At 41.5% G+C, this 26,545-nt stretch overlaps 1 protein-coding gene across 1 annotated transcript in view; it reads left to right on the forward strand.

The window, feature by feature from the left end:
- Window positions 1–14,943: 14,943 nt before the first annotated feature.
- Window positions 14,944–26,545, forward strand: part of PRR5L (proline rich 5 like) — a 52,830-nt gene continuing 41,228 nt past the window's right edge. The window contains exons 1-7 of the mRNA XM_042868661.1: window positions 14,944–14,981; window positions 16,009–16,050; window positions 22,366–22,492; window positions 22,825–22,853; window positions 23,786–23,878; window positions 24,283–24,454; window positions 26,422–26,502. The gene's annotated coding sequence lies outside the window, so the exon portion shown is untranslated. The remainder of the gene's footprint in view (window positions 14,982–16,008; window positions 16,051–22,365; window positions 22,493–22,824; window positions 22,854–23,785; window positions 23,879–24,282; window positions 24,455–26,421; window positions 26,503–26,545) is intronic.

Raw genomic sequence — 26,545 nt, forward strand, 5'->3', positions numbered from 1 at the left:
CTCAGGTTTCCTGCGTGTTTTGACACAACAGACAAGCAAACTGGGGATGAATTCTGAAGTGTTTAGGCCTTAGCCCCGTGCTTCTAAAACAAGCTACCGTATACATTGCTGGAGCTAAAATGCAGGGTAAGAGTTTGCACTGACTTAGCATCCCTCCTGCACACGGGTCTGCAGGCTCACACAGCTCTGTAAGGGCCACGGCACCCTTTTTGGAATAGTTGGTGTGATGTTTTTTCATCGTTGCTGTCAATGTACTGAAGAGTGAAACTAGGCACAGGAGTTCAAGCTCGCTGCACTGCAAAGATTCACAAAGATGACACTGAAAGGCAGCAGCATCCTTCACTCCCTGTCCCCTTGGGTGGCTGCAGGCTCTGCCCCTGTTCTTCGGGCACCTGCAAGTGTTGAGCTGCTCTGCTCTGCAGCACACACAAGGTAAGACGTGCACTGTGTGAATGACTGCGAGCTGGGCTTGAGATACCGTGCCTCAGGTGTGTGGCTGCAGGAATGGCCTGTGTCTGTAGCGAGAAAGCTGGGATAAAAGCCCTGAACAGCATTTTTTTCACTCTGATGTAACCAATTCTTTACTGTCAAGGCAAATCCCTATGTTGGATGTGGAGTTTAGCAGTAAATAAGATATTTTCAGCCAGTGAGAGAGGAAGGCAAAAGATTTATTGTGGCATTGCTGCAGTGATATGGATCATTACCTCAATAAACTGTGTGTGTTTTACACTTTTAAAAGATATTCAGATCTTCTTTCTGAGGGAGAAATAGTCTCTTCTTTATCTTGTGCAATTCACAGCGCATCTGGTACCAGGACGCCCATGTAATTGATGGGCTTTCCTGTCACATCTTCTGTAAGAACAGCCCGTCTTCATTTTCATTTGCATTATTCTCCTGTAAGTGCAATAATACATGGTATGAATTGCAAATGGGATGTCATTTGCATTGGGCTCCCCAGATTTGGTGGGGAAAAGGTCTTCCTCTTGCAGAGGAACAGGTTTTACTTTCTGTATTGGGGAACCTTCAAGGGCAGAAAAATCCAAAGGGAGAAAATTTTATTTTCTATCATTTTTTATAAACAACAAGAAAGGAGACTCGGAGGAATTTGGGGAAACAATCTGGGGGTATGAATTTACCGTGTGTGGCCTCTTGGAATTAGTTAGTGTGATTGATCAGTTCAGAAAACTGCAGCATGTATTTATGCTGCTTTCTCTAACAGTACGTTACTAGTAAGTTTAATCCAGTGCAGGCAGTACATTATGGAAAGCTGAAGGTTTGCTTTGTGGAGAGGCCTTCCTGGGAGAGCTGACATGCTGCTGAATTTATGTGACAGTGAATCCTGTGGATGTCAGTTGCTTATCCAGGGGATGGTACCATGTAACTCAGTGCTCTGATTGGAAAAGGAGAACAAGCTGTGTGGGATCAGGTTACAAGAAATGTGGCTTTGTCTATTCCTTCCCTAGAGGGTGAACCTGCAAGATGTGATGATGGTCTGTCTTCCAGTAATCATTACTGACCTAAAGAAATACAGCAGTGTCTGTTAACTACACATCGTACATTAGAAAGTGAAGGGCGGGATTCTAATTTTTGTTTGCAAAATGAAAAGTGTGTAAAATAAATGAACTAAAAAATTGTATCCCAAAGGAAAAATGAAATAGTTTTTTAGAGGTCAGGATTTAAGACCCAGGAAGCTGGAATCTTGTCTTCCTTCACTTGGACCAATATAAGTCATTTTTGTTACCCAAGTGACAGGAAGGAGATGCAACTTTTGTATAACATAAAACTCTGCATTACTAAATGTAGGCATTATGAATGGAAAAGGCATGAAAAGGCAACACTGTATTGTGATCTCTGGGCAAGTAAGTCTAAAGGAAACATAGAAGAACTGAATACAGGATATCACTGAAAATGGTAACTGTCCTCTTAAAATCGGCCTGCATGTTTTCTTTCCTGACCCCAAAAATTAGCATTTTCTATTATCAGAGGTAGGCAGAATGCGTCTAATTGCTAAACATTCTGAAATGCCATCTCCAAGTGGGGAAGCAAGTCTTTGTGTTTTGGCAGAGGTCTTGTAAAGCAATCACTGTGCAACAATTACATAGAAATCAGAGTGAGCTATGCCTAGGTTAAGGACCTAATAATTCAGAATAACTTTGTCGCATATATGGGTGGAGAGATACTAAGTGCAGGAGGGAGGAGAGGGAGCAGATAACTAAAGTTGCTGTTAAGAAGCATGGCAAGGGAGAACGTTTACTTGTGAATCACATATTTGGAACAAAAATATTGCCTGCCAGTAAACATAGCTGGCATCATGTTGAATTCATTCTCCAATCTGCTTCCTATTGTTGTCATTTCCTCGCTGCGGAAGCCTTCTGGTTATGAAGAAACAATGACAGGTTTGTTTTAATATCAAAATCAAAACGCTCCTTTTGTAGCACACAAGTAGTCAGAAACCAGCAGAAATGCTTAGTAAACATGTTTCACCTGAAGGTGAGTGAATTTTTGTCCTGTTTTTCTTTCAATTTCTTATTCCTTTAGTACCATCTGTAGCTGTCCTCATGGTCCTCCAAAGTCAAATTTCCTGATGCAGCAGGGAGTGAAGGGTTGAGGCTGCATCATCTAAGAAAGGCTTGTCTTGTGATCAGTGTGCCTATCAGGAAGCTCTGAGAAACACAAATTCAGCTATCTGCTGGTGCCAGAGGCAGTTCTGAGTTTGAAAAAATTGGTTAAAGGAATGGAGTGAATTGGATAACCTCCTTTAGTCTACTTACAGCCCTTTTTTTCCATGATTTCATGTCTATATCACCCAGTGGGACCCAGCTGGGAGCTCTCAGCCTGCAGATGTATCTGTGCAGCACTCTGTGCAGGAATTGGCTTGGATATGAAGAGCTGAAATGCTGTTAGTCCAAACAGAGTCTGAAAACTAAATTCTTCTTCTGTATAGGGCAAATTTACTTGTGCCCAGGCCTGGGTGATACAGCTATAATACTGACTGATTTGGAGTTCTCTTGCTTGAGCCAGCCTGGGTACCTACAAATCGTTCTCTCTGAAGTAGTGCAGAAATGTCTGTGTAAGACAGTATGTGGGCAATAGCAGTTCAGGGAACTGGGGAAGTGAGCAATCTCCAGACTGTGAGACTCTTAAATACTGGTTATAACTTTCTAAATTCAGGATCTCCCAAACATGCAGGTGTGGGTGTATGGATACATGTACATACTAGCTGTTACTATCAGATAATAAGTACTTACTGTCACACCTAGCCTCTGTTCCCCGCCTTGTGAAAAACAAATAAAGACCCCAAACCTTCAGAACTTGGTAATTCGTATGGAGGGATAGGATGAGTGGCCCTGGTTGGGTATTACTTGAGAAGAGCAGAGGTGAGAAGAGATGAGTTCTGAAGGGTAGTGGGAGGTTTCTGGTGGGAATTGGAGATCTCCTGAGGCTTGGAGTGGGAGCACCGTTCTTCATTTGCCTGCTCACTTAAAATAGTGAATTGTCCTTGATTGTTGTTTTGTTTTGTTTTGTTTTTTAATCTACTGCTACCTGACTAGCAGGTGTCATGGTTATGAGAGACATCTCTATGTCCTCTCAAGTCCATGCAGTTGTAAGAGTGACATGGATAATTACATGTGTCAAGAAACAGTCACAGGCAATTTCCTTGATCAGCTGTCTCTGCCGGACTCCTGAGGTGTTTAAACCCCTTCCTACCTGGAAAATATTGGGAGAGAAGTTTCCTGTATGCTTTTGCTTTTTTTTTTTTTTTTTTTTTTTTTTTATGGAGAGAGAATAATATCTGACTGCTTTGGTTTGCTTTTTGTTTGTTTGTTAAACATAAAAAAAAAAAAAGAGGGGGGGAGGGAGGGGAAGAATTGAAGATTGAGAGAAGTACTGGAAGAACTAAGTGTATTAGTGTATTTCGGATCCAAAGTATTTCTCTCCTACAGAAGTCAGCTATGGTGACAAAATAAATTCCATGAAACCACAGGACAAAAATGAAGGGATGGAAAGCTGAATGGAAGAATTTCAGTAAGCCACTGTAAAGTATGCTTTATGTTTTTAGACACAGCTTATATAACTCCAATGACAGATAAACATTTTGCAAAAATGTCATCTTTGTTTTAGTCCATCAACTGCAGTAAGTGCCCAAAATAAATATATGTGACAGGGAATGTGTTGTGAGGAATGAGCCAGTCTTGCTGTTCTAAATATGATCAAGGTAAAAAAAAAATAGACATAAAAAAACCAATCACATAACTTGACAAAAAGCATTCCAACAGCCAGTCTTTTTTTTTTTTTTTTTTTTTTTTTTTTTTTTTTTCTTTTTTTTTTTTTCTCTCCTTAAGAAGTTAAAAAGGAAAGGAATAAATTTAGCTTCTTTACAATTCTTGGTTGGAGAATTGTAACCTTTCATACTCCAGGAAAAGATGCTTCAGTTCTAGCTCACTTTGGCTGTTCATGGCTCCATCAGAGAGAAATCCCTTGGAAGATTAAGGTTTTGATGGGAAGAACCATTAGACTTTTCCTTGCAGTTGTATTGTATATTCATTGGAGCATCTGTTGCAGAACAATGGTCTCTTCTTTATGGGCTTTCTGCTGCAAGGCAGGGCTGTGCTGTGTAACCGCACCCTGCTGGGTGTGGGCAGTTTCCCTGCTGCAAGGAAAAGCGAAGCTGTTCTGCTCTGACTAAAAACAGTTCCCCAGTAGGTAATCCTGCTTTACAGAATGAGTGAGATAAACCGAGAGACTTCTATTCCCTAGTAACTTCTGTGTTTTATTTTATTTAAGTAGTGTTACCTTAGCAACAAGTGAGCAAAAACTAGGAAAGAAATCTTCACAGAGCACACATGCATGCTTGGGTTTACTAGTGCTAGCTGTAGTCTGCTTGTAGTTATGTTCTCCAAACAGGACTTTCCTGAAATGTCTCCAGCTTTCTAAAGTCTCATTTATGCTATCTTATGTATTGATGAATGTGTCAGTGTTTCCATGCCAGAGCTAGGACAGAAGTTTATGTTCCTGTTATTACTGGGAATCATGCTTAGATGTGTTACCGGTAGGTCAAATTTCCCCCTAGGTGTCTGGTCACATCTGTGCTAGTAAGCTCGACAGAGGCAGAGAACATACCTGAGCCCTTCAATGTTGAATTGCTAGTGCTGTTCTTGATGTGGTTTCCTATCGTACTGATTGTCATTCTCCCAGGCAGCTCCAAGGCATAGGTCAGGAACTAGCATGGACTAGGAGGAAACTGGCTGAACAGTGTACTTGCAGCCATCCAGTCCAATAGGCTGAGAGCTGAGGAGCTGATGCAAACAGTCTCATGAAACTCATCTCAGAGTCAGTCTTTGCATGATAAGACAGTCCAGAACATGCTTGATTTACTAGCAACATATTTAGTTTACTTGCACAAATCCAACTTTTACATTCTTCTCCTCAGTCCTTTTGCTCCAGTTAAAATGAACTTTCCAAAAGACATGGTCTCTCTGTTTAGTCCACCTAACCCACTGCACAAACATCAGTAACCAGAGACTGCATCAGTTCTCCTTAGCTTTTGTGCCTAAGGGCGGAGAGAGACTACAATACAGACGCAGGCACGAAAGGCTAAAATCCAGGACTTTAATCCTGAGATTTTGGAACCTGTGTTATTTTAGGCATGTTGGCAGAGGGGGGGGGTGCAGAGTGCCCAAGGCAGAGACATTTTTTCTATCAGTTTCCTGCCTGCAGGCTGACTGCAAGGATTTTTTTTCCCCTCATATTTCTAGCTAGCAGAACTTTGTCAACAATTTTGAAACTTCCAATATCAATTAAGGCAGCAATAGGAGACAAATGCTTGCAAAATTGATGGAGAGCAAAAATAAACAATGAAAAAGCACATGTTGCTTTAATAGCCAGCTGATGTGAGTGATCTTTATTAGCATGCCAAATGGCTCTGTCTTCTATCAGAAGCGTAGATTCCTAAGGACTTACGAGTCATAAAATTACCAACAAACTCAGAGGAAACTTCGCTAGCATCCTCATCCAGGAAGACTTAACCAGCTTGATATGTGAAACTTTGCCAACATAAAAATGTTGGCTGTTTCAGCAGACACCATGACTTCCAACAAGTTTTGCTCTAGTGGCAAAACACTTAATGTAGATCCAGCTGCATCTAAAGAAAAGCATTTTGTATTTTGCTGGTTAAGGTGTGTAGGAACATGAGTATTTAGTGGAGGCTGTAAGAAAATCTAGGTGCTGATGTAGCCAACCCAATATCAAAAGTACAAAGAAAATTGATGTTCATAAAGACTTGTTTCTAAATGGTAGATGGTTCAGATGCTGCTAGTACCTCCTTTGGGTTCATGTGGTTTTCAAATGTGGGTGCCAGACACAAGTTAGCTATGGGTAAATACCAGTAAGTCTCTAAATAGACAGAAAGATCCTTAATGAGTGCACCACAAGCCAAGAGTCAGAGAGAGTCATAGAATATTCTAAGTTGGAAGGGACTGGAACATGCTCTCCAGAGCGGTAGTCAAGGCAGAAGGCTTCCTGGATTTTAAGCAGTGTTTGGTCAGCTCTCTCAGACATGGAGTTTGAATACAGGGTGGACTGTGTGGAGCTAGGAGTGGGACTTGATCCCTATGGGCTCCTATGGTTCTAGATTGGAGATATTGCCATGGAAGTGTTTGAGAATTAACTTCTCTGCTGTTAATCCTGCTGCAGAAACAGATGTATCCTATAGAGGGAGAGAGATTTGGAGTTGTAATTTGTCAGGAAAATACAGGAAGAGTTGTTACAGCTCAACTGTCAAAATCCTTACCTTGGTCCTTTGGTAATAGGTATACAAAGCTACTTGTGTCTACTTTGGTGAAAAGTTTTGAGGTTTATAGATAGAAAGTGTTAGGCAAGCCGTAAATCTGGTTCTTGAAACGAAACAATTAAAATATTGAAAAGTTATACAAATTAGAATACTTGACCATCAACCTTTGAATGCGCATTGCTTTAAAAGCCTTTGCAGGCATGAAGACAAGGATCTTGTGTTTAGCATTTTGACATGTACTTCTTCTTAATGCAATTTAGAGGCATCGATTGGTCTGCATGACTCAGGAGAAAATCTATGTTGATCACTGCAAGTGACAGATAATCCTTACTGTAAGGACTTGTCGATGTTAGCCTCTTTTTCTCTTACAATTTCCAATATTTATTTGTATTGGTGAAACCAGCTGATTTTGGGAGGATAATAGCAGTGTAGGACCATTAGCAATATTGGTCTGACTCTGTGTGGCTTTGCGCCCTGTGCATTGTCAGAGTCTGTCATCATTTCTTGCAGTGGCTACAAGACATACAAGCAGCATACAATTAAAGCCTTTCCTGTTGCACCGATGCAGCATTTGTCCCCATCTCTATTTAGTAGATAGCTGTCATCCTGATAGGGTTCTGATTTTACTTTTTAGGAGTGGAACGAAGCCACACGGTTAGTACTCAGGTTTGTACTTTTCAGTGCCTGTTCTTCATCATCTTTCAGATGACAGCATTCTTTCTCCCCTGGCCTCCCAGCTGAAGCAGCTAGTGCCTTTCCAGTTTGAGTTACTGATACTTGAGACTCTTCAGTTGGGACTGCTAATTAGCAGACAAAACCACTGCTGACAGATGTGATCTGTGAAGCTCTGTGCTAACAGATACTATCCATGTGTGATGTGAGTCTGTGGACACTTGTCTGTATTAAAATTGGAAACCAAGCAGCTTAACACCATTGTGAAGAAGGCACTAAATATTAGTCTTTCATCTAAGGGGCTAAAGGAAGATGAGTATTTTCCAGCAGAAATCATTTGGCCTAGATGTACTATCAAGCTTTTACAAGTTTCTTTATCCAAGATCTCATCCAAACTTAACAACTATTCACTAATCTCCACAAAACTCCTGGGAGAAAATTTCATATATATCTCAAATCAATGGAACTGTGTCTATTTTTTTTTTTTTTAGCAGAGTTACTACTGGCAAGACAGAAAGAACATAACACCAGGGACAAAAGTGAGACTTCAAATCTCTCTTATAAAAGCAAAAAAGCAAACAAACCACAGAGCTGGCAAAGGATAAATGTAAAGTTTAAACTTCATGGAAGGGGATATTTCTACCTCCCTACTCTCCTTTTAAGTGTGTTATCCTCTTGGTGTCCCTCAGCATGACTTGACTATGCTGAGGTCATGCCATGAAGCAGTGGCCAGCCAGCAGCAGAGGCCAGCTCCCAGCCTCTCCCTTGCCATCACTGCAGGCCCCTGCCACACCATGCAAGTAACAATATGGAGCAGAATATAGAAAGGGAAAAGCTCGAACCTACTGAAGCTCATTGGCTAACTGTGACTGACAGCAGCTGTCAGAAAGGGCTTCTTCAAGACTGGTATGTAAGATAGCAAACCTCAGATGTGCACTTTTCTGTTGCCTGGTTCTTGCCTTCAACAGGCAAATAGGAGGATCTGTTACTGGAAAACATTATCAGTGGGAGAGCAGTGTCTGTGTAGACGGCCCCAGGCTGCCCTGATCACCTCTTGCCGGTTTTGTCTTTAAAACTAAGTAAAACATCAAGGACCAACTCTGAGATGCCGTGATGCCAGTATCAACAAACTGACTTAGAAACATTTCATCAGTTTAATTCTCTGTATTCATTACAAAGTCTTGCTGCAACACAGCCCTTTGTAGTCAGCTGCGGGAGAAACCAAGGTCGCAGTGACACAACTTATAATCTCTGCTTAACCATTTCTTGCTTACTTCCACTTTTTCACAGTATAAACCCAACTTGATCACTATCCCCTGCACTGCCTGCTTTAACCACTGGGTGCCAGGGGTCTCCCAGCAGGGAGCTTCTCATGCACAGCTCATCTTCTTGTGATGGGAGTGCTGCCTGCAGATAAGCAAAGCCTTATGAAGAAACCAGTGGGGTTCTCCAAATCCAAATGTAGACTGTAAGTGCAGAATGCATGGAACTGTTGAGTTTTGTAACATGAATCACTTGTAAATTTGCCAGGGCACTGTGCAAAATGCACCTGTACAAAAGGAAGAGGCCAGTGTTCAACCACTAGCTGTGCTTGTGCTCAGCCTGCACTTGTGGTAAACGCAGGCTGTGAGGTGCACTCTGGGCAGTGGCAGAGAGAGCTGGCCTCACGCTCTTGCATGCTTTAAGAAATTGCATACATTTATTCACCATGGCTAGTCTTGCGGCTCAGGCTGTCTGCAAGGTAACAGCAGCTGTGATTTTGATTGCACCAAGAATACCATCAGCTCATTTTATATGAGAATAAGTGACAGAAGTGTCACCATTACTTTGAATTGCACTTCAGTAAGTAAAGGGATTCATGACCCATTATCAAGGAGTCATTCAGCTCCTTTTGTTGCGCTTGCTGCCTTTTATTGATTTGAAATGAGAATTATAAAGAGCTGATTTCTACCTTACTAGTTGGAATTGTCTTTTCATTCTGTTAAAGTACCAGTTAGTTCAAAGTAGATCAAGTGTAATCAATTAGAAATTATGATCAAGAAAATCTTAAAGCTTTGATTTATTTCAGTAGTACCTAAGAAAGCAGCTTCTTTCTGTAATTGTTTAGAGTGGGTGAGAACTCAGAAAAGATGAGGTGCACTCCATACAGTCAGAAGAGTCTCTGTGGAAATGCTCCAAATCATAAAAGCAGAACTGCAAATACTAAGAAACATGAATACAAATGATATCCCTTTTTCTTCTGCTAAAGCTCTACCTAATCACAACCTCAACATGCTTATATTAATAAGGCGTAGTAGGGGTAAATGTCAAGGTAAATGCTTTAAAAATGTCTTTCTCTCTATTATGAATATCATCATGGACTATTAAAATTAAAGGGCTCTTATAAGCATAATTGATTTTTCATTATTTATCTGCTGTTAGCCTTATTCACTTCCTTGGGTGTGGGTAGTGAATCATCAGAGGAGTGTTTCGTATCTGTACAAGTGTATGTTAGATGTTTCACCTCTGTCTTTTTATAAATAGCACAAACATAACTGTATTTGTGCCTCTAGAATTTCAGGACATGAAGCAGCCTCTGCCAGATCAGACTACAAAAAGAAGCTTCCTGCAGGCAGCCTGTCTTCTGCCAATTTTTATGTTTTTCTGAAATGTCTTGTATTGATGACCAGAGTGTGTGGAGTGATGAATTCTGTGGACTATTGGTCCACTCTATCTTGGAAATTCCTCACTAAAGTTATGCTGGGTGGCACTGAGCATCTCGAGCCTGCCGTGGCCGGCCAGCTGTACCTACAGCCTTTGCGTGTGCGTGTACATGCCTGTGTGCACATGTGCGTGCACTAGAAATAAGTGCCTACATGAAACAAGATGTTGTGAGGCAGCTATCACTCATTTAGGTTTTAGTGTAATCTAACAGGGAAATAATTCAACTTCCTTACCTCGTGTCCATTATAAATTAAGAGTACATGTGATAACTCCTTAATTTTGTGCTTAAGTTCACCTTGTAACAGTGGAAATTATCTAATTACTTTAAGGCTTCGGATGATGTCAATGTGAAGTATGCCATAAACAAATTTAATTAACCTAGCTCTCTGCTGGACTCTTACCAATAGGACATGAAAAGGACAGTACAAAATAAATATCTTTCTTTTAAGGAAATTCTTTGAATTACATAAGATATGTGGAAGGTATCTTCTTCACCAACACATGATCTACTTACTACACAGTAGACAAACCATGTTTAACAGAAATTAATACCAACTTTCACCAGAAGACATACCTGCTACCACTGCGTAAGTATTCGCTGTACCTCTCAATCCTCATTGCCATAAATGTGGTTTGGATGAAAATATAATGAGCTACATTTGGAAGCACTGGAAACCTGAAATTTGCTTTTTTTTTTTTTTTTTTTTTTTTTTTTGCTATCATTATGCCTGCATTGGGCCTTTTTTAGTCAGAAACAGGCTGGGATTTTTGGCAAGGGTTCTGCAACAGGAAACATCAAACAGAACAGTCATCAGACAGCTAAAATACCAGCACAAGGGCCAGCAGGGCCTTGAGCTCTGCCCTGGAGAGCAAGCACAGAACTAGATTTGCCTAAAACCTAAAATATTTTGCTTCAGTCTCTAACAGCTTTTGATATAGTAGCTTTGAAATAGTCCATTTTGCTATTCTTCTACAGGAATTGATATAAATTCTCACCTGATTAAGAAAAGAATGGGAATAACCAGATACGCTAAGATAAAAAAAAACACAAGTGTATTTTCTGAATGGTGGAACCTTGGCTGTACTGTGGCTGCAGGCAACGAGTGATGAGAATGAGATGTGCTCTTGGAGCTGAAAGCAAACAGAGCTGTTTTCCACATGTTCTTTCATGGTGATTCGGGCAGATCTGTCACCAGTTTCACAGCAGAATCAGGGCTGTGCCCAGCAGTATTTTGTGCCCAGCATCTTTTTCTGTAAGGGAGGAAGGATATGCTAGGTGGGTGCCTGCTCCATGGTGCGTGCAAAAAGACAGCTGTGTCACTGTGAGTGTGTGAGGTACAATCCAAGCTGTAGGGTGGCAGCAGTGGATGTCAGTGGTGGGACTGTCAGGTTCAGTGTGCGAGGTCTGGCTGGGCTGCTTTGGAGAAGCAATGGAGTGGTGCCATGGACAAGAAGTGGTATGTCACCATGCTGGCTGGCCAAGGGGGAAGGAGGCAGCTGGCAAAAATGAAAGCTGGCATTTATTGATTAGCATTGAAAGTATACAATTCTCTTTTTTTTTTTTTTTTTTTTAAGTACCCCATCGGTTCTCATTAATTTAATTGTATTTAATTGATTTTTTTTTTTTTTTTTTAATTCAGAATGTGTTATGAATATGGACGTTTGTGTGTTTTCCTCTCAGGAAAATTGTCGTGCAGAATGGAGCTTGCAAACAACTCCATCCTTTTAGGGCATACTGTATTTATTGCTGGTACCTCAGATATGTAGTTTGATGTGAAAGTCTGAATCTTTTGCCATGCCAAGAAGGGCACCTAAGCATTAGTGTGCTTGTTGTTTTGTTTCCTGCAAACTGGGACATTCGGCAAAAAATCTGACTTCACTCCTTTTCCCCACAATGATAGCATTGTACACTTGAATGCAGCCACAACTCAGCATCAACAATGGGAATCGTAGTTCATGGTACCAGTTTGAATTGAAGGGGTACTGGTGAATGTCACAGCCTTAAAAAACGGTGTGTCTGAACCGAGATTTTGGAAACAATTTTGATTGATTGATTGATTCATCTATGTAAGTGTTGTTTAATCCAGACTTCCTGATATTTCTCTGTAAAAAACAGCAACAAAATCTCAAAACATTTCTTCTGACATGGTTATGAGATCACTTTAGTTGAAAGGTGAACTCACTAACATCATCTCTAGGAAGTCATTTCTTGCCTTGGAGCCACCTAAGTTTCTGTGTCACTAGAAACCTGATTGGTTTTACCAAGGCCATGCATCCACACTGTGAAAAATTGTATTGTCAGAAGGCCTATTCCCTATGGAGAGTTGTTCAGGGAAGAGCACTGCAGATGTGATTTCATTGACAGCGTGTTTCTCTGGTATCTGTGCTTGCTGAGGATCGGTATCAGCTCAGGAAGAAGGTGCATGCATGCAACAGAAAGGCTAGGCATTGGTGGCTGATGTTTATAATTTCTGTCTGTCAACATGCAAACCTGTGATAATAAAAGGCAACATATATGTAGTAGAGTAAACCAAGCCTTAAGAAATGCTTTAGTTTTGCCCGTAACTCTTTGTGACAGTCTACATGGAAGCACTGCTGCCTGAATCCTTGTGTTGTGGTGGTACCTTGCCAGTATATGCTGATGTTACACAACCTGTGTGGTGTATTGTGCAGTGATACAAATACCATGGGACTGTAGCATTGCTTCCAAGAAAAATTCCTTCCATCAGGAAGAATAATGATTAAATCAACACAAGCCCAGGTTTTTGTTATTCAGTCAGCTTAGTGACACTAGCCTGGATCAGTGTGTTTGCAAATGATGCGTCATGAATTCTCCTATCGTCATATACAAACTGTTGTAATTCATACAAGTACAGTCTTTCAGGAGATGTGCATAAAGGTAGGAGTTTATACACCAATATGAAAACAGCACAACTAATTATGTGTCAGTCCTTTATGCCTTACCTATACTGTATTTGTAATCTCTAGAAAAGTAAGGTATGTGTAGGACAGAATATCAGAAACTCCACTGCAGCAGTCCTGCCAAGAATACTTATGATGTGTCTCCCTTCATATGAGAAATCTCACATCTCCTGGCCATCTCCACCGCCTGTTTTTTTGTTTTGCATTATGGAGTGATTTTGGAGTGCATGGATTCAATTCCAGTGAAACCAAACTGAGAAGTGTTCTCAAGAAGTGCATCTAATGTGGCCCCAATAAGCTCAGTGCAGGGAATCTGAAAGAAGAAGCTTGAATTCAAAAAACCTTTAAATGGTCCGAGTAAAGTTTTTAGGAGTTAGTGCATACGCAGTATCACTGCAAGTGACATTAATGGAAATATACAGGACATTGATGATGCTAACAGTGAAGAAAAGATGTTATAATAATACCTTTTAGTTTATAGTTCCAGAAATAGTTTTCAACTTATGTAACTGGTAAACAACTTCAATGTTGCTGAAAATACAGCCACTTCTGCAGTAGAACATGTCAGCCTATTTACAGTACACAAATTACACTACATTTGTAGGAAGATGGAGGAAAAAGAATTGCATAAAGTATCCCACATCCTAGGTAAAAACATCATATTGCAGCCCGAGTTTGATTTGGTCTAGCATTCACCTCCAACACTGCAGCTAAGATTTGGTGTGTTTTATAAGAAGAATCAATTTTTTAAAATACTCTTCTATTCTACATTTCATTGGGAAGTATAGTGTGGAAATGCTCTGACTCAGTAAACTGAGGCAAGGGGCAGAACTAGAGAAAAATTGGGTAGTAAGCAAAAATAGTACTCATAACATCCTTGACATTTTTCCTGTCTGCCTTTCCTTTGAAACAAAGGAATAATCATTTGAGATTCTGATTAATCTAAAGACTTTAATTGGTAAGCGTTAGACAATATGTAAAGAAAATAGGGAGTCAATTAGTTACAGAAAAATACACTGCATTTTCAGAAGTCCATACTATAATTTTGTTTTCTCATTAAGCAGAAGGACACAGGAAGCATAATTCTTTTAGTATCTCCATTTATTCAAATTTTATTCAATAATAATATTATAAATAATAATAATTTTAAAGCTCTCTTTCCTTCCTGGAACAGGAAATGTAAAAATAGGAATGGTCTACTTAAATTCCTGTGAAAAGAGGTGAAAATCTCTTTTTTTTTCTTTTGCCCTCTCCTTCAATTCTGAAAAGACAAATATAGTGACCCAATCAGTTTCAGCTACAAATATGTTTATTTTATCTGTTTGAAGTGACACATAAAACAATAAAGTACATAGAGATCCTATCTTGATTTTTCAAGATTGCCATCACATGCTCCAAAACTGTGTCAAATCAATTTGTGAGCTGTAAACCATTATCCATCATAAGATATATGAGTATTCATTGGAATATTTGATGAGTTCTGACTATTTAAAGTCAGTTAGCATTATAAGTATTGCAGTAAAAAAGACTGTCAATATAACATGTAACATTTTTTTCCTAAAATAATACACTTTTATTAGCTAGATGTCAAGTACATAATTGCTAAACACCAGTAGTGCAGAATATACTCCACAAACTTCTTACTCCCTTCATTCTTCTTTTATTTTTGGAAAACTGGCTGGTCTTTTAGAAACAAAAGTTTGAGAACCACTTTTCTTCCAGCCCAGATTTGTGCTGAAGTATTGATTCTGTGTTACAAACTTCCTGTGCCACGTCTCCCTGATCTCCTGGTCATCTTACTTAAATCTATAGCTTGAAAATTAATGTCTTACATTTTCAGATGTCCAAGAGAAGCTTCATTTTTCGGAACCAAACAGACTTCTAATCCAAAAAGGTATGTCTCAAATACTATGCCGCTCAAACCCATGTGACTTGAAGCAGGAGCCTCAGATTCTAAACTTCTCCTTCCCCTGTACTCAGGGACAGCTCTTCCATTTCTCAAGATAAAGGGGCAGGAGAGAAGTTTTGAATTTTTTAGGTCTCTTACATAACTTGACTATAGAAGCTGTCAGATCTGTGGGGGCTTGAGGAAAAGATGAATCTTTCCCAAATGCTAAGGCCAACTCTTCTGTCATCTAGTGCAGGGAGATTTCTTCCAGAATACTTTCTTGGTTGTGTCCTGCAGCGTGTATTCATCTCCTGCAAATATGATCTACATGATTAGCTGGAACTGAGTCAACAACCCCAGACTAGGGCACAGGATACAGGAGGATTTTATTACGAGTTAGGTTTCCTGGAGGGAAGTCCAGTTACAGAGGAGACTCACATTCTCCCTCAGTCTATTGTTCAGTCCAACTTGGACCCTGGCTTCTTCTGTTTATTTATTCAGACAGCTCACCACCTTGCATACCATCCCAAATGTGTACAGTAAACACTAGAAGCTCACTATGGTGGTAAAAATACATTGCAGCTATGACTGTCCACATCTTCCTAGGGTCAGCTGCTAATCATGGTTCCTTCTTCCCTCTCTTCCCTGTTGACAGGCTAATGCAAGTATGTACATGCATGCAGTCTGTATCCTGTGTACAAAGACTTTCATTCCCCTGAGCACTGAAGTATACTGGAACTTTCATCAGATGAAAAAAATACCTTTCTGTCAACAAAATGTTTCCTTCGAGGGTAATGGGGGTGACAGAAGAGTTCACTGCTTAACCTTCTGTACTTATTGCAGAGGAAGACTTTTTTGTTTTTTTCTCCTTTTATATTCTGTGTCTGTTAAAAAAAGGGGGACAATATGCTATCGGATTATAGTTCATTAGAATCAGCTTCACTGACTTTGCAGTTCAGGCCATGAGTACATATTTAGCAAGGGCATGGTTTAACTCATGTTAACCCAGTTATTTCCCTATACTTCTTCCCAGGACTGGGTGCCATCATTGTGCCGTGGAATTTTCTTCAGCAAGGTATCTGTCCTTCAAAGACTTTGGACAATATAGATGTGGAAATGAATTCAGATATGTTTGCAATTGTGAAAAAGGAGTGATTGAAGAGCAAAGAACATTCCTTGCTAGCTTTAATTTAGCTAATACAGGTAAAAGTAGTGGTGGAGACCCATTCTGGCTATTAATATGCTACACTGCCTACTAACTAAACACAAGCTAATTGGGGTCCCTGCTAGCCTGCCTGAGTTGAGATTTATGCACTTGGATAGGCTGCCAATTTTCAGTTTCTTGTAACAACTGCAAAATTAGACTAACCAAGAGTCTGTCTTGTGTAAAACTAGCTTGTGAGCAGGTTGGTCATTCACAATGAACATGGATCTGTCTGATAACAAACATGCAAATACACTTGCTTTTGCCTTTTGTTTCAAAAATCCCCTGCATAGACTTTAACATCATCTCTTCCATGCTGTGAACCCCACATACTAGATGCAGTCCCTTCGTAAGACATGTTCCCCAGCTGCAGGTGAGCATCACAGTTTCTTGCCCTCTGCATATATGTCCCACCTGACAGACCTTCTGACCTGTGATGTAATGTAGTATAGCTTAGACACTGCTTTATTCATGTCTCATTAAAGGTATTTATTCCACAGTTTGGGACTGTGCCTTTTGTTAGCCATGACCTTGGCAGTTGTCCCTTCTGTTGCAGAGAGAGGGTGTGAGAAAGGGCATGCTCAGGGTGTGATACCCTTGGTATTGACGAGTGATAATCCAGAATTACTGAGTAATTGAGGTGTTTTTGTCATTTTGATTTCACCTTTCAGCAAGGTGTGAAAATGATGGGGAAGGGAGGGAGGCTATGTTGTTTAATGTTTTTTGGTAGTAAAACCCGAGTGTTGGCCTTGTATGTGCTCTAGTGAGTTAGCAGAATAAGCACACAAAAAAAACTTGGGTTTACTTTATGAGTGACTGAAATTCCAGTCTTACCTGGCACAAGAGTAAGTTTCGCATAAAGAACAGTCTCTGAGGAGAGTTCTTGAAAATAAATCAAAAACCTGAGAGACCAAGAAAAATTCTGAGAATTGGAGATGTGACAAACCACGTTGCCCAGCTTCATCTTGGCACAGTTAGGATATGTGTCTGATCCACAAAATGTACAGTCCTAGACAGATTCCACAGCTGATATTCAAACACCCATGTAAGCTCTCCATAGGACAGCGTGTCTGTACACACAGCCATTTGGCCACCTCACAGCACTGCTCATAAGCAATGTGAATGCACACATGCAGGGTTCTCTAGTTAAATATATTTATACTGGCAATCATGAGCTGACTTCTACAAGTGCACAGGCCCTTCTTGCTTGTGAAATGTTATCATGTGCAGACTGCACTTTCTTTTAAGCAAAGCAGCATTTTTATCATTTTATATTTTCTTTCCCTTACAAATACTATTTCAGCTACACTAATATAGTTTGTGGTACCTTTGTGTCTCAAAGATCTATCTCATCACAATAAATAATTTGGGATAAAATGCATCTGATAACCTGGAGAAATAAGCCTTGCAGCTGTCCTTCACTTTACCATCCATATAGCTTTCACAGTCCATGCATGTTCTGAACAATTGTGTCTTACTAAGTGTAAGTGAAGTGTATCTTTCAAATACCTCTCTGTGCCCCAAAACTTCTCAGCCTCTCTACTTCAAGCTTATAATATAGCCTCACTCATCACTTCTGGTCCACACTGAGACGTTGTGATCACTTCTAGTGCAACTCATGATTTCTCCTTATCCTCTGACCAAACCATTTTTTGTGCCAGTCAGCTCAGGAGGTGAATGTGTCCTGCTGTGTCTACATAGATTCATCAAATTCAGCTGGCTCTGAGGAGTACATAAAAGCATGTTGAGTAGGTTTAGAGATTTTAAAGAAGAAAACTTGTATTTCTTACTGTGAAATCTCCCCACAGTAGTGGGAGAGATTTCACCACATCAGAATGCTTCTGTCTCAGCCGTTTTGGACCCACAGAGTGTAACGTGGTCAGCAAGTAAGATGTGGGAAGTAAAAAAAAAGACAAACTAAAAACCAATGGATGAATCATGGCAAGATGGGTTGAATAGACAAAGGCATCTTAGAAGCCTCTTGTAACTAGAACTGTACAATTTGGCATCCATTTACCAAGAAGAGTCATCTAACACCTACTGATTCACTTGTTTTGCTGTAAGAAAAATGCCTTGTGCCACATGCCTTATACCATTTGCATACCCTTTTAGGTGTGCAGCTCTGGTAGGGAATGTAACCTAAAGTTGTTGCCAGCAGATAGCTGATACATGAAAAATCAGACTTCTTCACAGCTGGTAACTGAGCCATTGGTCACCTCGCCAAAATTACCACTGCAGTAACATCTGTGCAGGCACAGCCGACAGATTGTAAATTGTGAGAAGCTCAGGCAGTGATATTTGTAGCCATGTTCTATGTGGTTATGAGTGAAGACCCATATCATTTTTGAAAGCTGGAGGAAGAGGTATCGCAGGCATTTTAATATGCATCTCAGGCTGAGATGCATTGCTCTGTGGATAAGTAGGGAGACTATTTGACAGAAACTACTCAAAGAGTCTGGAAAGTTTAAGCATTTCCTGAATATAAGGACCTAGAGGAAGAAAGGCATGAGTTAAAGAGGCAGGAGGGCCATATCTTACATATATTATACTATAAAATGGAGGAAAGAAGAGCTAGGACTGGAGTGGAGAGTATAAACACACATTGTAATTAATTTCTTGTGTATTTTCAATTGTCTGGAGACAAGATGAAGGAGAAGTGACCAACACAATAAAGTCCTCCTTCAAAAGGTGATATTCAAACACCCATGTAAGCTCTCCATAAGAAGATACAGTGACAAGGCAAAAAGGAGGTAGGAGTACAAAAAGCACAAAAGGGTTTTGCAAGAGAACAGTCTCGTTGAGAACAGCCGTGGATGGCATATTGGAGACGATGAAAACCGAACTGAGGATTGACTGAAAGGTTTTAGAAAATTTGGCATACTTCCCCGAGGTCTGGGGTACAGCAACTAGGTTGGAGAGGCTGTAGGATGGACGTTGAAGATTCTAAGTAATTAATTTGAACATTCTGTTTGTTAACCTTGGGGATAAAAGCCAAAAGGGAGAAGAAGCAGATAGAGATGCTAGAGAGACAAAGTCAGGAGATGTGAAAAATTAAAGCAGGATAATGGAAGGAAGGGTTTATTGTGCTTTCTTGCCCCCTTTGGAAATTTATATGATGGTTTCTAGCAGAGGTCAGTATATGGAAGTCTCATTGCCACTGCTTTTGCTTGATTAATGAAGGCTGGATGCTGCTTCTTTTGCCTGTTTATGATTTGTGACTGTGAAACATCACACACAAACATGCTTTAGTTCTTTTCTTCATTTAGATCTTCTCTCCCGGAGGGCTAGTTTGTTTGTCTTCTCCCTCAGTGGTTTGCCACTGACGTGACAAACAGCACTCTATGCGGGAGAAGCACAAGCATTAGAAACACAGAAATTGGAGATGGAAAATTCCACTGTAAAAGATCAACTAGCCCACTGCGCTTGGTAAGCCAAGGCATAAACAATAGCATTGGGTTTATTTAAAATACCACAAGAAGTGCCTCTGAGCAACTTCTTCACCAGGTGATGGATCTTATAGCCAACAGTGCTCATCCTAATATTTGTCATTTCATCCTGTTTTTTCCTGCTTCAAAAGAATAGTGCTCTCACTTTAGCAAACCTCACTGTTCTATTCTCATGGTGCCTTATCCTATTTCTAAGTTTTGCAGCTTTGCATCTTGTATCTCATGTGCAGCACAACCAGCTGTGTTCAGCTCTTTCAGTTCACCCAGCATCTCTTAATCAGTACTTACAACTTCTACTTTGTTAAGATGAATTCCTTTATATTTGCTAACATCTTTCTGATGAGATTTTCAGGACAGAATGCAATATTCTGTTGGGGTATTTGGGAACCGTTAGGTCATGACCTGAACCAGTGATTGAGCACCTGTTGAAAGGGTGTAGCCAGCCCTGAAAGCACAGGTGCAAACAATTCACTGGTATGACTGGCAGGGTCCACTTGTGCAACTCAGGGTCCAACCCTCCCTAACCTCATTTAAGGGCTGGCAGCTGAGAGGGAGACATTTTGACTTGGAGACTGCCTCCTTTAGGAGTTTCCAGTGAGTACTAACCTTAGGAAGAGGTAAGCTGTTCCTTCTTTATTACCAAATTGTGGCCACTATGCTTCTTGGTGTTGGGTGATTTAAAGCTGGTTAAAGGCAACTGTATTTTTTGTCTCCTATACTTACATGAGGTTATACTACAGTACTGCTGACGGAGGTCTTTGTTGTAATTCTTGTTTATGAAGTGTGCTCTCTGATTGTATTTGCTAATCTGCCCATCATCTCATTTTATAGACACATCTAACTTACTGTCTGCTGTCCTGTTGTTTTAGGTGCCTTCAGTGTTATAGCTTCTGAGAAACCTTCTGAATGAGTAGCTCTTGATTTGAATTATTTCTCTCTAAATGTAAAATACGCTCTCCCTGTCCTTGTTGTGTCCCTCCCCCCCCCCCCCCCCCCTCACACACACAATCCCCCAGTGGAATTGCAGTTTCCCGAAACTCATTTGTGCCAAAGCTTTGATTTGTAAAACTAATGAAGTTCTCTCAACCCCACAACTTAAAGACGTTTTCCCCCCCTTTCCCTTCCTGAGCTAGAAATCATAATAGGATTCTTCCTTTAAAGAAAAAAAATTTTTTGTGGGAGATGTTTAAGCTTTGTAGCATCTAAATACACAGTTTTCACTTTAGGCTGTCAAGAGAGGTGAATGAAAATGCTGAACAACTTTTGCAGTGTCTGAGCTAAAATAGGAGGTTACAATTCACAGCTTATTCCCTGCCATCTGCCCCACGCTCTTTAAGTTAACCTCAAGTGTAACTTCTCCCCTAACCCTTTTCTTTTAAAACCATTCACTTAAACTGAAGTTTTTGTTTGTTTGTTTTTACTCTCTTTCTTTTGCTTATTTGACAAATAGAAAATATCTGATCTCCTAGCAGATGGAAAGGGAAAGATCTTTGGAGAGAATAAGAATAGATTGAAAGATTATGACTACTGAATGTGGTTCAGCTGCAGCTCTCAGCCCCTTGGAAACTAGTGCTAGAATTAGGAATGCTCTTCAGGGATTATGGTTCTCCTCAGTGCCCTGCTAGTCCGTGCTGTGTGTGTTTTGTTGTTTTTCTTTTATTTTTTTCCCCAAAACTCATTTCTAAGAAGCATATGATGTTGAAGACCTGTCAGATCACACAGACAAAGCAAAGGCTATATGCCAGATATTCTTCCCATCATTGAGTGCATTATAAAGCAAGCCAATTAAAGGTCACATCTGTTAGTCACAACTTTTGTGGTTTGGCTCTTAGTGAGCAGCAGACTATGTGAGAGCAGGACGTGTGTGTGCTCAAGGCTGTCTTGCAGTAAAGTGCTGCAGAGAGGATGTGTGGTGTCAAAGCAGAGTGTCAAAAACAAAATAAAGGCTGTAGCTATTTGTCACATATCCGTTCAATATTAGCATTTGTAGCAGCATCTTTGATGTTGTCCATCTGCTTGCTCTTCAGTTCTTTAAGACAATGCTGCAGAATTGTGCAAGGCCAAAGAGACAATTCCTTGCACACAAACAGAACAGCACTGGAGCCAACAAGTGCTACGGACTGCTAAGAGCAGACACTTGTGAATTATCACTTGTCTATGGTTTCTAAAGAAAGTTCTGTGCATCCCACGTTCTTCTCTTCCTGGTGATCTCACTAAAGCTAAAAGTAAAAAGTAGAGCTGCTGAAGGTCGCTTTCCTCATCCATCAATCTTACAGATAACCCTTCTTATTAGGTCTTTTCTTAACTGCAACTCTGTCCCACTCAGGTAAGCTTTGGGGCAGAATTTACCTAACTGTAGAAGTTAGGCGTGTTGTTTAAGGCACCATCTTTTGGAATCAGCTTAGGTGTACAGACTTCTCCAGAGGGCAATTTCTCCTAATGTAACACAGCTGTCTGACCCAGGTGAGATGAATTTGCTCTGAACATGCCTCCCTCTCCACTAAAGAAGCCTAGACAAAGTATGTTGATTACAGGAGGTTTTGTATGTTCTCATATAGCCAAAGTGTTAGGTAAGATGAAATTCCACTGGAAGACTTTCATCTTCCTCTTGTGGGCTAATGTTTCTACTTGTCTCGCTTGTCTGTCCTTGCTATGTATTCAGTCTTCCTAGTACCTACACTCTTGAATGAGATAACTGGGGCCTTCGCTGTGAGTGGTAAGGACTCTCTTCTTTCTGCAGAGCTCCTTCCTAAAGATGCAGTTACAGAGGAACCCACCTTCTTCCCAGCACAGTGGCAGTAAATCTCTTCAGCTCCTTCTTTTGTTTTCTCCCATAAGAAGTCCAGCCACAAACCAGGATGGTCATAGTAAGTTTGTGTTGTGGGAATGGTGTCTTGAACTTGAGACCAACTGGTCTGGTGAGCAGCTCTCCTCTCCTAAACCTTAGGTTACAGACCTCTGCGTGTTTGGGTGTCTGTCTCACACCTGACTCATTCTCTGGTTTTGATTCATAACCATATGAGTTTAAATTTGGGGAAATATACTTGCTCCTGTGTTGTTTTTTGTTGACTTTCTTTTTTATGCTAAACACAGAACTTGCAGGTTCATGTTATGTTAGAAGCTGAGATCTGCTATATGGTCTGTACTGGTTTGACCTGAATTCTTACACCTCTCAAAACTTTCCTATTTTTTCTTGCAGTGTTCCTCTGAGAGCACAGTACTGACCAGGTACATCAAGTCACCATTTGCTAACATGTAACCTTTTTTGAATTTTTTACTGGCCCAGGAATAACACTTAAAGTGTAATAAACTGCTTGAGCCTTGCTTCTCCAGTTGCATAGCACCTTTAGTTTCTTGGCTAGATTGTGACCCACAGGTTGAAGACCACCACTCAAACTCTGCTTCTGCAGCGTTGTCATTGAGGGATTAGCAAATATTGGCTTGAAAAGCAGATGTGGAACTAGTGGCAATGTGTGCTTTCAATTGTTAGATTACCAGATAACTATTTCAGCACATAAAATTTTAATTTATCAACTGTTGTCATATACTTCACCCTTCTGGGACAGGAAGCGTGTTTTGTGTGTTCATAGTCTGCAAGTTCTAGGTACTGAGGTACTGATTTTGTGTTGTTAAGAGTAAATCCTATTTGTGTTCCCCTAACAGTAAGAATAGGCAGCAGGTAAGGGTTACAGTGCCTCAGTGAGGCTTTGTTTTAAAATCTAGATTTGAAAAAGGAGAAACAGAACCACGTGTGGTGAATGATGTCCTCTGAGCTCTCTAGGGCCACCTCCAGCACAGCTCAGTGTCAGAGGATCCATCCCAGCATGAGTTGATGCATGAGCACAGCACTTCCAAGGCAGCAGTTGCTTTTCTGACATCAGGACCAAACTCGGTTGTAAAATGCTGATTTCTTTTAAAAACTAGTGCGTTGGGTTACCAGGCACCAGCAGTCCTGTATGCTAATGAATTCCTGGAACTCTCTTAAGTGTGTAGAGAAAATGGCTCTGTTTTACCAATGTAAATGTCATCTTCCCGTGTTTCAAGGTCTCAGCTCCTTCAGTGGAACTTCAAGTAGCTCTCCTCATGTTGGCATGACTGCCTGATAGTACTCATACGTGCGATGTGACTGCAACTCATTGTGGCTTTTTAATCTTTTGAAGGCTTCAGCAGCTTCCTGTCCGATACTTGCAGCAGAAAGTGACAGCTGAACACCGCACGGGGCTGAGGCTGCCGGAGCGTCCTTGAACCGTAAGGTTATCGTAAAACCCGCCCTAGCTTTAAGCGGCACATCTAGCGCACCCGCGCCACGAGTTTATGGGCCGTGAGGAGCAGACCGTGTAACGCGGCGCTAAGGAGGGTTCCGCACACCGGCTCGGGCTGGTGGCAGCCGGGCTGGGGCCGGTAGCAGCTTCAGCATCCAGCATCGGGGTCAAGGGTCTCCGGGCCTTTCCAGCGTCCCGTCGTTTGCTTTCTAAAACGGCCGGAGGGATTTACTCTTCCTGACCCACCGAACCGAAGCGGGGTCTGTGCCCGGGGGGAGCGGCGCCCTCAGCCCCCAGGGCGGCTCGGCTCGGCCCGGCCCGGCCGCCTTTGTCTGCGCTGGGAGGAGCCAACGAAAGGCAGATTGTGTTTTTTTTTTTTTTTTAAAAAAAAAAAGTCTGGCCGAGAGCCAGGAAGTGTGGAATCCTGGCCGGGTGGTGGCAAATTTCGCCAGATCGCAGCCAGAGGCAGCGCGTCCTTCAGCCCGCGGCGGGGCGACGGAGGGAGCGGAGCTGTGCGAGGAGCGGAGCAGCGGCGTTCTCTGCCGACCTCCCCGCAGAGCGGCGGCGGTGAGTGCGAGGGGAAAGCCGGGCCGGGCTGACGGGCGGGGGGCTCCGCCGCGGGAAGTGGGGCTGGTGCCGGAGGATGTGCCCGGGGCGGCCCGCGGAAGGCACGGGGCTCAGCCCTCGCTCCTCCGAAGCAAAGCTCCGGCATAAATCCCTAGCAAGTTTTCCATTTGTGAAAATATTAAAAATAGACCCTCCGGTTCCATAGTGCTGCCGAGTGAGTCATTTCCAAACCAAATATATCCGCCTAACCCTCCCACTGGGGGACACAATAATTCTGAAACCGAGGGTGAAGGGAAGGAGGCTTTTCCCTCCGCTAAACAGACCAAATTAACGCGTAGCCGCTGCGAGGAGAGAAAAAAGCCTCCAGCGGCGGGCTGCCTGCTTAAAGCAGCGCGGTGCAGCCCCGTCCCTTTCTCACCTCGCCCTGCGGTGGTACCACCCGCGTTCCCCTGCAAGGCGCCGGGAGCCTCGCTGCCCGCTCACAGCCGCGTGGACAAACATCACTGTTTTGTTCCTTTAGCTGTCAGACCCGTCCTCTGTCACCTCTTTGGGACGTCAGCCACAGCCATGGGTCATGCCAGCGGTGACCGATGCTTCTCTTGGCTGCCTATGCTGAGAAGTGCAGTTCAAAACACGGTTATTTTTTCTCTCTCTTTCCCGGTCATATGATGATTTGTTCATGCAAGCAGACTGTCTCGAGCGGAGGGACTTTTTGTTAGCAACAAATGCTGAGCATATTTATAGAGAATGCTGCAATTTTGCGTTGTGGAAGGTTTCATTTATGCAGAGCTACCTGGATCTGTGTCTGAGAGTTATTTGCATCTTTTGTATGATGTTGTATGTATATGTGTATTCTAAGCATACGTCCATGGCTCTTGTTTCACAGTGAGGCAGCATGCCTTAGGTATAGAAGCTGATGTGCAGGCTGTGTTTTTCTTCTAAAGCAGAAGATGCTGTCCTAATGATGTAGATGAACTAGCAGAGACAAGGCTTGCTGAACTGCCTGTCTTTACATTAGGAAGCACCTAGCTGGGGGCAAAGTCCTGCCCTTTGACCCCTAAGCTAGCACTCAGCAACAAAAATGACCTATAGCTGAAAATATGTGCTGTAAGTTATGCCAGCTATTTCACAGCCTTGTGAAGGATGTGAGGTTTGAGAGCAAGATCTGTGGTAACGACCCAAACCTAATGCTGTTTCTTGGCAAGTAGAGAACTGTGATGTAAAAGCGCTTGCATTCTCTTTTTGCTGTTTAGATTCAGTTTCTCCTATAATGCTATTTATATATTTTATAGCTGCGGAGGCTATTATGATTTATTGACTTGTCACATAGGGCGCAGGATACTCAGACATTCCTGCAGTCTGTAGTGTTTCTTTTAGCTCTAACATGTAGGAGATTCATCCACTTAAAAGTACCAGTGAAGTACTGGGGGAAAAAAAAGTAAATATCAATCTTTTGTGTTCCAGAACACAAGAAAAAGCAGACAGTGTCCCATGAAAATGAAAACTTTGCTGTAACCTAAGACACATTATGCACACTTCATTGTTAATGTATGGCATTGTTGCTAGGTTTCTAGTGCTGTGGACTTCTATAACATCCTGGAGGAAGAAAAACACTTCAATTTGAGTTCAAAATCAACTGCTTTTTGGTTAAACTTGGAAGAAAATTTTCCAGAGCTCTGTTATTCTGTAGTTGTTTCTGTGGTTATCCTGAATCGCTGACTGACGTGGCTGTCAAGTTGCACTGAGACCTACACCAGTGGTTTGCAGTGCTGGAGGTGGACAGGGATGTTCAATCAGACAGTTCCACGTGGGACTATTATTTTCTATGTCAATTTAGCAGCATTGTTTCCTTTTGGTAATTTTACAGCAGACTTCAGGTGACAATTGAGTTGCACATCACATTCATCTTTGGTCTTTAAATTTGTTTAGATACTTAAATGAGGTTATCTGTAATTGTTTTCTTGCAGTGTGTTTATGGACTGTCTGATATCTGCTCAGCGTCTGATAAGACTTCCAAGATTCTTGTTCAACGGTCATCTGGATCGCAGGTAACATCTACTGACTCCTCAATTCCTTTTGGAAGAGTTTAAC

Source organism: Lagopus leucura, unplaced genomic scaffold, assembly GCF_019238085.1.
Source record: "Lagopus leucura isolate 7727_CA_CO unplaced genomic scaffold, USGS_WTPT01 Super-Scaffold_1, whole genome shotgun sequence".
Lineage (NCBI taxonomy): Eukaryota > Metazoa > Chordata > Aves > Galliformes > Phasianidae > Lagopus > Lagopus leucura.